Raw genomic sequence first — 16310 nt, forward strand, 5'->3', positions numbered from 1 at the left:
TTTAAATACATGACTGTTTTTTATAATTTGCATATTTCATGGAGTATTAGAAGATCCCTTATATTCCTGGATTTCAAAATTTTATTGTACCAAGGTAAAGACATTCATTTTATTATTTGAAAGCCTGAGAGAAACTGAGAGATTGGTTCAGAGATCTCATATCCACTGATTTATTCATCATAAACCCACAATAATCAGAGTTGGATGAGGTCTAAGGAGCCATGTAGTCAATCCTGGGCTCTGACAAGGTAGCAAGGATTCATCTATTTCATCCATCACCTGCTGTTTCTAGGGTGCACATTAGTAGGAAGCTGGAATCAGAAGCAGAGTCAGTACTGAAACCCAGGAACTCTGACATGGATGCAGGACCTTAGTGGTGCATCAGTTGCCAGCTGCACTTCCAAAAATGAATATTTTAAAGATGTATAAGCTTGATTTAGTACAAAATACTTTGAAGTCTGTGATTTTTTTAAATATATATTTCTTGGACTTTCTGAAGTTTCTTTATCTTCAAGCAATTCAAAATCTTGTACTAAAATAGAGAGCTTTAGTCTCTAATCTGATTAATTACATTTTAACTTAACTTTTTAATGTGCTGTCGTGTATCAAATCCAGAAGATCAAATTCTCCCCCAGATAAAAATCCTTTCTGTATTCTGCAGTCTTGGACAGTGGCTTCACTAGCTCTCCAGGCATGTATCTGTAGAATGAATCTCAGAACTACACAAACAAATCCAAGAGTCTTCTCTCCAGGAGCACTGCTGTCACAGCTCGTTTCTACCCTGCTGTCTACACATTTACTCCCACCCAAGGTACACTGTGCTTGAGTCTGAGGTTTAAATGTCAACTCCTCAGAAATCCCTCATATTAATTTCTAAAATTGTACGACCTCTTCTTCCTCCTCCATGTGTTTCTTGGAACCAGTCCACTTCCTCAGTATCTCAGCCCATGTTTATTTGGTTGCTTTTTTGCTGGCTGTTAACTTCCATTATACCTAATATTGGAAATTAGCTTTAAAACCATGAGAAAATTTCCCTTTGTTACTGGTTTGAGTGTAAGTAACACAGTTAATCTTAATGTCGTGAGTTTTAGAATACCTGCTTTCATTTTCTAAAAATTTATTTGAAAGGCAGAGCAATAGATGAGAGAAAGAAGACACAGAGATTTTCATCCTGCTACTTCCCTCCCAAAATGACCATGCTGGCTGGGATTTGGCCAGGCCAAGCCAGGAGTCCATATCTCTATCCAAGTTTCCCTCTTGGGTCCCAGGGGACCAAAGTACTTGTGCTATTTTCTACTATTTTCCCCGACACATTAACAGGGCACTGGATCAGAAGTGGAGCAGCCAAGACTCACACTGACAATGCTAAATGTGTTAGTGGAGTCTCAAGAAGTGACTTAACTTTCTGTACCATAATATCAACCCTTACATCTGCTTTTAATGTAATTTACATGTATTGAAACATTTTAGGAAAATGGAACATTATATAAAATAAATAGGGCTGTGTGATAAATCTAGTATCAGTTTTATTTAGGGAAGAGTATGAGTGACGTAGGCCACAGGGACCCAATACCAGTGTCTTTTATTCATTCTTCGGAAATGTTTGAAGTCATCTAGTCAGGATTTATTTTATGACAGTAAATTTGCATTTATCATTACACTTGAACATCTGTTAGTACAGCCCAATATGTTCAAATTTATGTAGGTGGGGTAAAATTTCTCATAGATAGAAGAGTCCTTTGAACATTATAGCTTACAGATATCTTCACAGACAAATGTCTCAGCAAACAGGCTACTAAAAAGAAGACTATTAATTAATTTTGAGGATATTTTGGGAAATAAATAAGGACTATATAATGAACAAAGTGTTCTACAAGGTTGTAGAGAAATGAAAAGAGAAGGCCCCTTGTTGAGCATAAAAGATTCACCTGCTGGATAAGAGGAAGCACTCTCCCTAGACACTTTGTTAGGCAGGGCCCAAGATATGTTTCTCTGGAATAATTTAAAATGAATGATAACATGTACACAGGAGGTCACATTTTCACTCCTTCTGAGGCTCCAGTGATTCCCAGCTGGTTTGGGCTACTCACTCAGAACTGCAAGTTCTGATATTCTTATAGTATGTCCTACTGTATGTTTGCCGCTTTATGAATTTGTTGGGATCTTCCCCTAAACAACTCTTAATCTGTATAAAATACTACATCAGAATATTATTTATACTCAATAAACCCTTCATTGTTGAGTACATTTTTATAGTATTCTTTTAAATTTTTTTAAAATTCATTTATTTGAGAGGTAGAGTTACAGACAGAGCAGGAAAGATGGAGAGAAAGGTCTTCTATCCACTGGTTCACTCCCAAAATTGCTCCCAAGGCTGAGGCTAGGCCAATCTGAAATCAGGAGCCAGGAGCTTCTTCATGGTATCCCATGGGTTTCAGGAGCCCAAGCATTTGGGCCATCTTCTGCTGCCTTCCCAGGCTATAACAGAGAACTGGATTGGAAGAGGAGCATCTAGGACACGAACTGGTACCCATATGGGAAACAGACACTGAAGGTAGTGGCTTAACCTACTATGCTACAGCACTGGTCCCCATTGTTGGATAATTTTATAAAAGCAGTGTTGCTTGAAACAGTGTGTGAAGATGAAATAAACAAAAGATTTAGGAACATTTATGAAAATGGGATCTTTTCTGCTACTTAAGAGAAACATCCAAGACAAGATACTAAATGCCATAATTTTGGAAGCAAAAGGGAGTTGGAGCACAATCAATATCTCATGTCTTGATGACAGTAGATGGAGGAAACAAGAAACAATGCACAGTGTCTATGAATTTTCTTTATGCATACAGTGAGGAAATTAATTTCAGTGTTAACAGGAGGGTGATATGGTCACCTCTGTTGACTTGACTATACTCTCACTTCCTCTCTTCCAACATGATTGATGCCCAGTTGTCAACCCTCAGTGGGTTTAATACTCATTTCTGCTTTCACATGAACTGGACCAAGGATCTGTACAGCCCTTGTTGGACAAAGAATAGACATGTAGATAACTCAATGGCATAAATAGACTTAGGTATATACTAAGTTGATTTTTGTTCAAAAGAAACAAGGGAATTGCAGAATATGGGGTCTTTTCCACAAATGATGATGGTACATTGATGACCATGGTGAAATAAATAGCAAAGACACATCCTCTATACCTAACACAGACTTCCTCAAAATATTGACTAGCCATCTATGTAAAATTAACAAAACGTATTACCTTGGCTGCTCATGGCAAAGAGCCTTGGGTGATCACTGACGTCATAAATGAGAGTGTCAATAGTTAAATCAACAACAGGAGACACTGTGCACTTACTCCCCATGTAAGAACTGTGTCCTTAATGAGTTGTACTATGAAAATTAACTGGAAAACTTGTTTTCAAGCAGTACTTTATAATTTATGTATCTGTGTTAGTGCAAATTGTGGAAATCTTTAGTTAGTAAAGTGTTGTTCTTCTGTGTATAAGATAAATAAAAATGAATCTTAATGAAGAATGGGATGGGAGAGGAAGGAGTTGGAATGGGAGTGGCAGAGAGAGGGCTGGTATGGGGGGAAGAACCACTGTATTCCTAAAGCTGTGCCTTTGAAATTTGTATTCATTAAATAAAAGCTTTCTTAAAAAAATATTCATTCTAGTATAAAATATAGGAGAAAACTTCTAAGAATTTAGTGATTAGTTTTACATGTAATATTGAATGCATGATTCATAAAAAGCATAATGTGGACTTTGAAAAATTAAGAATGCCTTATGATCAAAACACATTCTTCAGACTATAGAAGGAATACCCCATTCTGGGAGTTATTATTTGCAAAAACATGTATAATAGGAATTGAATGCAAAATTTATGACTAATTTGTAAAAACAGTATGGTGATAAATTACCCAACATATGAACTGAATAAATAAATGAAGTTATTTTTATGTTGAATATATACATACTGAGCATTTGGAAATTATGGGATGAATAAATTTTGCATTTAGGAAATGCAAGTTAAAACAGCAATGAGTTACACTACATATCTATAAAATGGTATAACAAACAAATATACATGTCAGTGCCAATAGTTTGAGAGAAAATAGAGTATCCAGAAGTCTCATTCATTGTTTTTCAGAATGTAAATGGTATTTTACAAAGCATCTGAATTATGTTATTATAATAAAGTCTACAGTATTATCAACAGCCCAGTTCTGCAAAGATCTCCTTATATATTTATCCAATTAGTGTGAAAACATGCAAAATGATGTTAAATTCAGCACACAATTTTATACAACATATTTATGCATTTTTGACTGAACCCAGTATGAAACCAAGATTTTCTTCAGAAGATGAACAGATAACAGAACTGTCACAGTACATATGGACTGTTGAGGCAGAACCTATGAGGACCTAGAGACTGTTGAAGTTCAGAAATTAGATAAATGGAAACACACAAAAAATGCATGAGGTGGTCTTGGGTGTTGCAAAGACAAAGGAAGACAGTGGCTACAGGTACACAGATACCTGAAGGAAGCCATGGCTTTAGTAAAGGACATAGTGTAACCAAATGCCACCATGAGCTTAAAGCACAATGCATAAAATCAATCTAGGTTAGAAGTAAAGTCACTCTAAAGAGAAGTGATGGATATGGCAAGAGTCCTGATATAGGCTGTATGGACCAGGGAGGAGGAACTTTGAGTGAAGGTCATGGCTATGTTAAGAGGGACTGAAGACACAGAATTGGCATTGGGAACAGAGGAAGAGAGACCTGAGGTAAAATATGCTATAGACAAAAGGGATGGAGACTCATGATGCTGGCACAAGGAATGGAGCCTTTGAAGAGGTGGCCTAGATGATATAAAAAGTTTTCCTGAAGATATATACTATTTATTTGAAAAGTGGAGTTACAGAGAGAGAAGTAGAGACAGAGGTTTTTCATCTACTGTTTCACTTCCCAAGTGGCCACATCAGCTGTGGCTGGGACAGGCTGAAGTTAGGAGCCAGGAGTTTCCTGCAGGTCTTACAGCTGGATGCAGGGGACCCAGTACTTGGGCCATCCTCTGCTGCTTTCTCAGGCTCATTAGTAGGGAGCTGGATTAGAAGTGGAGCAGCTGGGATTGAACTAGCACCCAAGGGTATACCAGTGCAGCAGGTGGCCACTTAACCTGCTATGCCACAGAGCCAACTCAAGAAACACATTTTTTCAATTACAAAACTAAGAATGAACCTGAGTCCCAGTCGTATGAGGGTGCAAATGGTGATAACATTTGGATTCCTGGAATAAGATTAGAAATACACAAAATCTAGCATAGGTACAGGCACAGGGGCTAGACACACTGGTAAGTAAACAGGGCATGCAGGTACAAGATTTGCAAAGACAGGAAGGAATACAGGAGACGCATAGGAAAACATATAGCTTCATATGAATACATTAGAAAGCTGAAAAGCAATCCTTTTTGCTTTCTTAAGAACTAAAATGGAGTATACAATAGAATCTGTGATACAGGCAAAAATAGAATCAGACAGCAGTGAAATACTCATCATAATACTGCACAAAAGGAACAAACAATGAAAAAGATTTATAAAACATTAAGAAAATTAGGGACCAGCACCGTGACTCAGTGCGTTAATCCTCCTCCTGCGGCACCAGCATCCCATATGGCTGCCGGTTCCAGTTCTGGCTGTCCCTCTTCCGATAAAGCTCTCTGCTTATGGCCTGGGAAAGCAGTAGAAGATGGCCCAAGCCCTTGGGCCCCACCTGGGAGACCCGGAAGAAGCTCCTGGCTTCAGATTGGCGCAGCTCTGGCTGTTGCGGCCATTTGGGGAGTGAACCAGTGGATGGAAGACCTCTCTATCTCTTCCTCTCAATGTCTGTAACTAATTCTCAAATAAAATCTTTTAAAAAATTAAGAAAATTAATAGAACTAGTACATGTCATTAAGGAAAAGAATGTAACAAATAGCAATTTCAGAAATGAAAATTTTTTACAAAGCTTACAAATTTTGACAAGATAGTGAGAGAAATACCTGAAGTTCTTTAGGAATAGCACTCTGGCCTCAGAATCAGCCCCTAAGGCATTTTGATCTGCCTAAAAAGCTCATGAGAGCATGTCAGGCATGGAAAGCCAAGATACTATGGCAAAAAGTGACTTAAATGAAAAATCTCTGTGAGTGAACTTTCAGTATAAAAAATGGGCCATCAGAGAAGGAGGTACCTTTCTATGAAGGGAGGAGAGAACTTCCACTTTGACTATTGCCTTTTCTAAATAAGATCAGAGTTTGTGAACTCAAGAGGCTTCCATAGCCTTGGCAGCTCATGACAAGAGCCTCGGGTGATTACTGACGTCATAAATGAGTGTCATCTGTTATATCAACAATGGGAGTCACTGTGCACCTGCTCCCCATGTAGGATCTTTGTCCTTCATGAATTGTATGATGAGAATCAACAGTAAAACTAGTCTTCTAACAGTACTTTTTATTATGTGTCTATGTGTGTGCAAGCTGTTGAAATATTTACTTAGTGTAGAGTTGATCTTCTATATATAAAGATAATTAAAAATGAATCTTAATGACAAATGGGATGGGCGAGGGATTAGGAGGTGGGATGGGAGTAGATGTGGGAGGGCTGGTATGGGGGGAAGAACCGCTATAATCCAAAAACTGTACCTATGACATTTATATTTATTAAATAAAAGCTTTCTAAAAAAAAAAAAAAAAGGAGTAAGATGGTTGAAACACAGAACAAAAGCACCCAATTTTGGAAACCAATTGGCCAAAGTGCAAATATTGTGTAACATAGGAAACTCATAAATTAAATAATTTGAACCAATATTTGAAAAATTGAAACAACCAATGAACAAGTAAATTCCACAAGAAAAATTTCAGGCCCAGACTTATAGAACATTCCAAACTGTTAAGGATAGTGTCCTCAATTTCTCAGACTCACCCAAAGTGTCAGTAAACAAGGAATATATTTAAATTTCTTTTCTGAAGCCAGCATTACATTGATGATTGTCATATCAGGGCATGAGATAAAAAAAATGTAAGGAACATGTTTTATAAGAAGAGATACAAATATTTAAAGCAAAATATTATTAAGCCAAATGTGAAAACAGTAACTACATAAATAGGATTCACGAAGACTGAAAGGTGATTAACATTCCAAAAAAATCAAGTCATTCATGTAGGTTAACATACAAGAAAATATAATAATCATTTAGATGAAATACTAAAAAAATAGAATTCAGCATCTAATCATAAATGAGAAGCAGTGAAATCTTAAAGAAAAAATAAATTCCTGTTTTATAATTAAAATTGTATACAATGAACCTATATAGAGACCATAATTAACACAGAATATTGAAAGCTTTTTCCTGGGAGCAGGACTGCACAAGGGTGCCTCCTTTCACTATCTGCCTTCAATATTGTTCTGTAGGTATTGAACAACAAACAGGAAATATTAGGGTTGGCACAGCAACAATGTATATAAGTACAAAAAATGCCAATCCAAAATGGCTCTTCTAGTAGACCCACGCAGATAACCCATCAACTCATTAATCAAATGAGAGAGGGAGGGAGGCACAGAGAGAGAGAGAGAGTTATCTTCCATCTGCTGTTTTACTCTCCAGATGGCCGCAGTGACTGATACTGAGCCAGGCTGAAGCCAGGAGCCAGAATTTCATCTGGGTCTCCCATGTGCATAGCAGGGACCCAAACACTTGGGTCATTTTCTGCTGCTTTTCCCAGGCCATTAGCAGGGAGCTGGATTGGAAGTGGAGCAGCTGGGACTTCAATTGGTGCCCGTATGGTATGCTAAAATCACAGACAGTGGCATTACCCGCTACACCACAATATCATCCCCAAATCACCACTTACAAACTCCTACCTGGTACCACAACTGAATTTATCATAATTAGGATTACATTTCACCATCTGTTTCAGATGGTATAAATAATGTTTTGTAGAGAGCATTAATCCTAGCAATAAATCTTAAATGTCCATATCTCTTACCACATTTCCAAATGTCAACTTCCCCTGTGAAGTTTACACTAAAAATTATTTTACCCCATACTATATGTCAATAAACTCCAAATTTAAAGATTTATTTGAAAGAATAACACAGACAGAAGGAGAGAGAGAAAAAGAGATCTTCCATTCACTGGTTCACTCCCCAGGTTACCATGAAGGCTGGGGCTGGGCCTGGCCAAAGACAAGAGCCTCAAAATCTATATGGGTTTCCCAGAAGAGTGGCAGGGACACAATACTTGGGTCATCTGCTGCTTTCCCAAGCACATTAACTGGGAGTCACAGCTGCTGGAAAGCCAACTCTTGTTCACATGGGACACTAGCATTGCAGGTGGTGGCTTAACTGCTGCACCACAGTGCCAAACCCTAGCTTCAAAATTTTCATTGTGTCTTTCCCACAGAACAATGAATAGCTCTTTAAAAGGTTTGTTTTCTGTCTGAACATTTCAAATGAGAAAAAAGTGAAAACATTTACCTGACTCTTTCACATACAATATGTTTGTCCTGGAGTAAGTGTAGCAGTGGTTAAGATACCTTTTGGGGCCGGCGCCGCGGCTCACTAGGCTAATCCTCCGCCTTGCGGCGCCGGCACACCAGGTTCTAGTCCCGGTCGGGGCACCGATCCTGTCCCGGTTGCCCCTCTTCCAGGGCAGCTCTCTGCTGTGGCCAGGGAGTGCAGTGGAGGATGGCCCAAGTCCTTGGGCCCTGCACCCCATGGGAGACCAGGAGAAGCACCTGGCTCCTGCCATCGGATCAGCGCAGTGCGCCAGCCGCAGCGCGCCTACCGCGGCAGCCATTGGAGAGTGAACCAACGGCAAAAGGAAGACCTTTCTCTCTGTCTCTCTCTCACTGTCCACTCTGCCTGTCAAAAAAAAAAAAATACCTTTTGGGACTCTCACATCCCTATCAGAGTGCCTAGATTGGACTTCCAGCTCTGCTTGCCATCCAGTTTGCAGATAATGCACACCCTAGGAGGCTGCATGTGATAGCCCAAGCAGTTAGGTCTCTGCCACCCATGTAGGGGGCCCAGATTTAGTTCCAGGCTCCTGGCTTCATGCTGGCCTAGTTCTGGAAGTTGACTGGTGGGGACTGAACCCACAGATGGAAGATCTCTTGTCTGTATTTTGCATTTCAAGTAAATTAATTTTAAAGATATTTATACACGTTATTTTACTTACCTTAAATGTAAACATCTTACCAGATTGTCATTTTTTAAAAGATTTGCCCTAGAATTTTAAAGAGTGATGCCTTCATACACCCTTCTCTCTTTTACTTGTCCTGTGTTTCAGAATCACTTGTGAGTGATAACCCAATATGCCCCCGTGGCCAGGTTCCAAGGAGCGTGGTGTGAATGCCATTCTCTAGCTGATTCTTACAGAATGTCAGCAGTAGGAAAGGAGTCAATCAATGGAGCAGCTGTTGCCCTGTGACTGAATGGCATCTACTGTATACCCCCCTCATATGTGTGGCTAACCCCCTGGGACATTGAGATTTTCTCCCAGCTACAGTTCTCATTCCTTAGAGAGCTATTGCTGATTGGATGCAAGTATTGAAGGAACAAGTAGGAAATGATTTGTGCAGTCTGGATTCTCTCATCCTTGTATGTGGAGGGATAATTGTAAAGACCAAGGATAATCCAGCTTAGCTTACCACTAAGCCAGTGTCTACAGCTCTTTTCCTATTTTAATTGAACATTCTGTAGGATTACATTTTCACTCTTATTAACATACCAAGTATATGTGCTTCTTAAAGTTTTTTTGTAATTTCTCAATTTTGCAGTATAAATTTTCAAATAATTTTATACTATCTTGAGTGCAATACAGGCATTTTATAGAATATTCCCAATTCCTACATATAATTTTTGTCATTCTTTTTATCTCTCTGTAGTTGTTCTGACCCAGTTAAATTTTTTTTTTATTTTATTCATTTGAAAGGCAGAGTTACACAGATAGAGGAAGAGACATGGAGAGAGAGCTTCCATCTGGTTCATTACCCAAAGGCTACAGTGGCCAGGGCTGGGCCAGGCTGAAGCCAGGAACCAGGAGTTTATTTTAGGTCTCCAACATGGGTGGCAGGGGCATAACTACTTGGACTATCTTCTGCTGATTTTCCCAGGTCATTAGCAAGGAGCTGGATTGCAAGTGGAGCAGCAGGGACTTGAGCAAGTACCAATATGGGATGCTGGTGTCTTAGGCAGCCACTTCATCTACTACAGCACAGTACTGGCCCCCCAGTTCATTGTTGATACTATCATTTTGATTAAATATTTGTCCATGAGATATGTGGGAATAGAGAAAGTAAATTTTTTTTGGCATCTTCATCTGATGGCTTTCAGATACTCTTTTTATGTTATCTGACAGCCAAAACTCATTGCTTTTTCTGATAATCCCTTTTAATTGTTTATTTATTTCAGAGACAGAGAGATGCTGTTCATTGGCTTACGCCCCAGATGCCCACAACTGCCAAGAAGGGGTCTGGGTCAAAGTAGAGAGCTGAGAACTCTATCTAGGTTTTTCATGTGGGTGGCAGGAACCCAATCCCTTGAGCCATCACCACTTTTTCCTTGGGTCTGAATTAATAGTAACCTGGCATCAGCCAGATCCAGAAAGTAAATCCAAATGCTCTAAATACTCATGCTAACTTTACTTTTTAAACCGAGAAACAGTTGGCACACCTTGTATGTAATTTATCAGCCACATTAACAATGAATAAACCATATAAGGGGGATGAGTGGTGTGGTACAGTGCATTAAGCCATAATTTGGGATTCTCCCAGCCCTGTTGGAGTGCCTTATTTTCAAGTCCTGGCTACTGAATACTTAACAGCTTCTGGTTGGTGTTCCTGGATAATAGTCCAAGTTACTTCCACCCACAGGAAATACCCAGAAGTAGCTCCTGAGTGCTGGGATTTGAACTTGTGCCCATATGGGATGCTGGCACTGCAGGTGGCTAAACCTGATATGCCACAGCACTAGCCCCTTAATTGGCTTTTAATGCTTTACTCATGAGATTGTTTTCTCAATTTTCTTTTACAGATAGTTCATTATAGTGTAGAGATTCTTTTGATTTTTTAAAATAAAATTTTATTTAAATAATCGCTAACAATTGCTAAGATTCAGTTTGCTGTGGACCATTTAATGAAGAGACTTCTTTCCCCAGTGAATTTTTGGTAAGTTTGTCAAAGAACAGTGGCCTGTGAATGTGTGGACCCCTATTTTGTTCCATTAGTGAATGTGTTGTCTCTTACTATATCAGTGGTTACCATACGTCTGTAGTATGCCTTGTATTCAGATATTCTGGTTCTTGTGGAATTTTTCTATTCTTCAAGATTGCTTTGGTTATTTGAGGATTTTTTTTCATTCTAGACAAATTTTAGGTTTGTTTTATTCTAGTTCTGTGAAGAGTGTCATTGGTGTGTGGATGGGAATTGTGTTTAATCTGTAAATTATTTTGGGTAGTATGGCAATGTTATTAATTCTTCCAATGCATAAACTTTAGAGTTCACTATTTTGTCTTCAGTTTCTTTCATCAATGTTTTGTAATTTTTTAATTGTAAAGGTCTTTCATATATGATTAAATTTATTCCAAGTATTCTTATTTTCTTACAGTATTATGAATCTGATTTTTCTTTTATTTTTCAGTGTGCTTCCTCTTTGTGTATAAAAGTACTACTGAGATTTTGTGTTCATTCTATACCTTGCAACTTTTACTGAACTCATTTATCAGTTCTAACAGTCTCTTGGAAGAGTTAATAAATTCTCTTTATATAAAATCATGACATTTAGAAATAAATAATTTAAATTCCTTCTTTCCTATCTGCATTTCTTTATTTCCTTCTCTTGCCTACTTGTTTTAGCCAGAATTTACAGTGCAATGTTGAGTAACAGTGGTGACAGTGAACATCCTTGTCTGGTTCCAGGTCTTAGAGGAAATGTCTTTCAGAAGGATGGTGGCTGTAAGTGTACCAAATGTAGGCTTCATTGTGTTGAGATATTTTCCTTCTATACATATTTTACTCAAAATTTTGTTAATAAATTGATATTGAATTTTACTGAATACTTTTTCTACATCTATTCAAATTATCATAATGATATTTATCATTTATCCTCTTGATATGATTTATTTGGTTTACTGATTGTATATGCTGATCTATCCCTACTTTTTCCCAAGATATATCTCACTTGATTATGATGTCTGAGCTTTTTGATGTACTGCTGGATTTGATTTGCTAGCATTATGATGATAATTTTTGCATCTATATTCATTAGGCATATTGGCCTATAGTTTCCCTTTATTTTAAAAAGAGATCGGGATAGACAGAGAGATCATTTCTAGTTCATATGATTTTGGGCTTCACAGACCATAAGGATCTTTGGCCATGAGGCATGTGTTCTCCACTTAATGGGAGGAGATAAATCCGTTGTTCTCAGGTGGGTGAGTCCTGACAGTGAAGTGTGAGCCATAGACCTCACTCTGTGGGTAAGGCCACACTGGCTGAATCCTCAGATCTGAGACCATAGCAGGGGAAACATGGGCTGTATTCCAAGGATTATTTTGTCAGAGAGACCAATGTATTCTTCCAGATGTGCTGAACCTAGTTACTAAAGCTCCACAAATGCAGTTGTGAAACCAAGATCACAATAGTGTAGGAGGAATCTGCAAACTACATGAGCAGTGACATTTGAAGTGTGAGTCCAGTTTGAGTTTGGCCAATGAAGGATCCTGTTACTGATCTATATGACATAGGCTTATCCATCTTTATAGCCCGAGGGCATTCACAATACTAATGAAATGCTTCATATTCCTGGTTAATCAGTTTGAAATGTGTACCAGCTGTGTCACTACTGGGCAGTTGAATTTGCGGTATTTACTCACCAACTGAAATGTCTAGTCCTTTTTGGTCTATAGTCTGCTGGTATTCATGTTTGAATTTATAAAACTTCATATAAAACCTAGTTTCCAAGGGCATTAGGTTCTATGAGGATAATTAAGGTATTGTATGATGAGCCTGTTTCATTTCTTTTTTAAAAAAAAACATTTAAGGCAGAGTTACAGAGAGAGGGGGAAAGACAGATCTTCCTTCCACTGATTCACTCCCTAAATGGCCACAACAGCCAGGGCTGGGTCAGGGTTATTCCAGGAGCCTGGTTCTCCATCCAGCTCTCCCATGTATGTGGCAGGAGCCCAAGTATTCCCCAGGAGCATTAGTAGGGAGCTGGATCAGAAGTGGAGCAGTCAAGACTCAACAGGGTACTCATGGGATGCTGGGCATTATAAGCAACAGCTTAACTTACTGCACCACAGTGCTAGCCCTGAGTTTATTTCCTTTATAACAAAGTAGTTTATGCTGAATGAACACTTGGCTCCATGAATAGGAAGGCACTTGAAGGAACGCCCCTCTGACCAGCCATCCCTAATGCTTCACAATAGAGGCAGAAGGGTCCCAGAAAGGTGAAGACCCTCGCTTTGACTTGCCTAAGCATTTATTGATCCTTCTGCCCAGAGTGATCAAGATTTGAGTGATGCTACCTCACCTCATCTATAAAGCTTTCTAAGACTGGGTGACATTAGAAGATTTACATGGACCTTGAGAAGGGAGATGTGAGAGAGGTAAGACACATAGACAGGGGCCTAGGAAGTGTAACATGTTGGAAGAGTTTTGAAAGTGTTACCTGCAGTGGAGATACAACTTGTTATCTAGAAATCTGTCCATAGTGCTCTCTAACACACTCTCATTACTCCTTGCTCCATTACTCTCATTGCTCTCATTACTCCATTATTTCCAGATTTGGAACTCTGATAACTGGTCTTTCACCACATTTGGCATCTAGAGCTATGCTGAATTCTCCTCTACCCTGATGGTTTTCCTAGTAGCATCAGAAATGTGCCAGGACTCTTGTGTCAGATAATAAATATGAAACATAGTGCATTTTAGAGAATAAGTGCGTTGACAAGGGTCAAATCATTCGTAGATACCAGGCACACTGACTTTTTGAGCAATATTCTCCATTTTATCAGAGGTGATTAATGCGCATGCTTACTTTTGAGATTCTTAGAACTGAATTCAGTTTAGAAGAAACACTGTTTTAGAAGAAAGCACTTTGAGCATGACTATCCTGCAATACTGTGTGTGGATTTTGTGAATCCAGTGGGCTTATAGCACATGTTTTTCTCACTTAGTGCCAGTTATCCATCCTTGACTACCATAAATGCTACAGAGAGAAAGATAAATCTATTTCTGATTATTTAAAATGGTAATAAATCACACTTTTAGTGTTAATTAGATTATTATTAATACTACAGCAACACAAAATAGTGCTTATATGTGTGTGTGTTTAAAATTAAAACACAATATTATTGATCTCCAGGCTATCTTTCTATTTCTATACCTTCCTGACTCTCATCCAGTTGGCATTAATCATGCTCGTGAGGACTTCTTTGTGTGATTGTAAAGTTCTCTTGGTTGTATTAGCTTGAAATTAAGTTGTTTCTCTCCTATTCAACAATGTATATCAGCATTTGATGTTTAATAAATCAATGACCAAAAAGTACAGATTTATTTACAAGTCAACATTTTGGGCTGGGCTCTTACATATCTGATGGCTTTTTTTTTTAATGTTTTATTTATGTATTTGAAAGAGTGACAAAGAGAGAAATCTTCTATCTGCTGGTTCACTTCTCAAATGTCCTTAACAGCCAGAGCTAAGCCAGGCTGAAGCCACGAGGCAAGAACTCTATCTGGGTGTCCCATGTAGGTGGCACGAATCCAAGTACTTGTCCATCATGCGCTGTCTCCCAGGAACATTTGCAGGCATATGGACTGGGAGTGTACAGTATCCAGGGCACAAACCAGACACTCTGATATGGGGTGTTGCCGCTTAGTCCTGCTAAGCCACACTGCCGAGGATGAACAGAGCCGCTGTGTCTTTTCCTCCCACAGACAACAGGGACAGTCTTCTGTGAACACGTCCGTGTTTATTTACAAGCACGTACATTATAAAGGGTAGGGAAAAGGGGCGTAACCAATTCTGGGGAACACTGGCCATAGGACACTGACACCAATATGCCTATCCAATCAGCTTGAAGGTCACGTAGCTTCCCAGGTGGGCTTAATAGGCTTGTTTACCTGATTGGCAGAAGGCGGGGTGGGGAAAAATATGCCTGGGCTCAGGTAACTGCTGAGATTGCCCACAGGGTATCTTGTATTCCAAGGAATGGATGAACATGCTGTACCACATTTCTCTCTCCCATGCCTGATAGCTTGCTCTGGTTCTTGACTAGACATTGTGACACCAACAGTATTGTACTTCTTCACAAGATGACTGTCCAATAAGACAGACTCAAATAGGCAAATATATTTCAACCTATGTTGATGTCATACGTACTGATATTCCATTGGCTACAGCCAGTGAATTGGTTAAGTTAGGGTCATTTTCAGGAAGGACTATATGAAGATATGGACACAGGTAGGTGTGTCATTTAGAATCATTTCTGAAAGAAGTAGTTCAATAAAATATATTGATTTTTCCCATATAATTTTAGACAAATAACAGGTTTCAAGATGCCTATATTAGTTTTTTTGTTTGTTTGTTTTTTGTTTTTGTTTTTGTTTTTTTGCCAGGCAGAGTTAGACAGTGAGAGAGACAGAGAGAGAGTTATAGACAGAGAGAGAGAGACATAGACAGAGAGAAAGGTCTTCCTTCCGTTGGCTCACTCCCCAAATGGCCGCTACAGCTGGCACACTGCGCCAATCCGAAGCCAGGAGCCAGGTGCTTCTTCCTGTTCTCCCATGTGGGTGCAGGGCCCAAGTTCTTGGGCCATCCTCCACTGCCTTTCTGGGCCACAGCAGAGAGCTGGACTGGAAGAGGAGCAACTGGGACAGAATCCGGCGCTCCGACCGGGACTAGAACCCAGAGTGCCGGCGCTACAGGCAGAGGATTAGCCTAGTGAGCCGCGGTGCTGGCCAAGATGCCTATTTTCTATGGAATGTTAGATATATAAAATCCGGGGATGTTCTAGTGAAAACTCGAATATGGAATCCTGTGTCTTACATCTATATTAGCAGAAAAATGGTTAATACCATTCAAGTATTATTCTGTAGTATTGATTTTAGTGATAACATGATCTTTCTTTGGTATGCCCCAATTTACTTCAACAGTCATCCTTAGAATTATGAATTCTTTGCAGTTCCATTAAATTTTTACAAAATAAGGAGCAGATACATATTTTCATTAGCCTAATGGTAAATTGTATTTATTCTCTCATGT

At 39.0% G+C, this 16310-nt stretch overlaps 1 protein-coding gene across 1 annotated transcript in view; it reads left to right on the plus strand.

Annotated features, from left to right (window-relative positions):
* The window catches only part of LOC133775701 (zinc finger protein 84-like), a 78138-nt gene that overhangs the window by 40349 nt on the left and 21479 nt on the right, over positions 1–16310 (plus strand). The window lies entirely within an intron of this gene.

Source organism: Lepus europaeus, chromosome 17 (assembly GCF_033115175.1).
Source record: "Lepus europaeus isolate LE1 chromosome 17, mLepTim1.pri, whole genome shotgun sequence".
Lineage (NCBI taxonomy): Eukaryota > Metazoa > Chordata > Mammalia > Lagomorpha > Leporidae > Lepus > Lepus europaeus.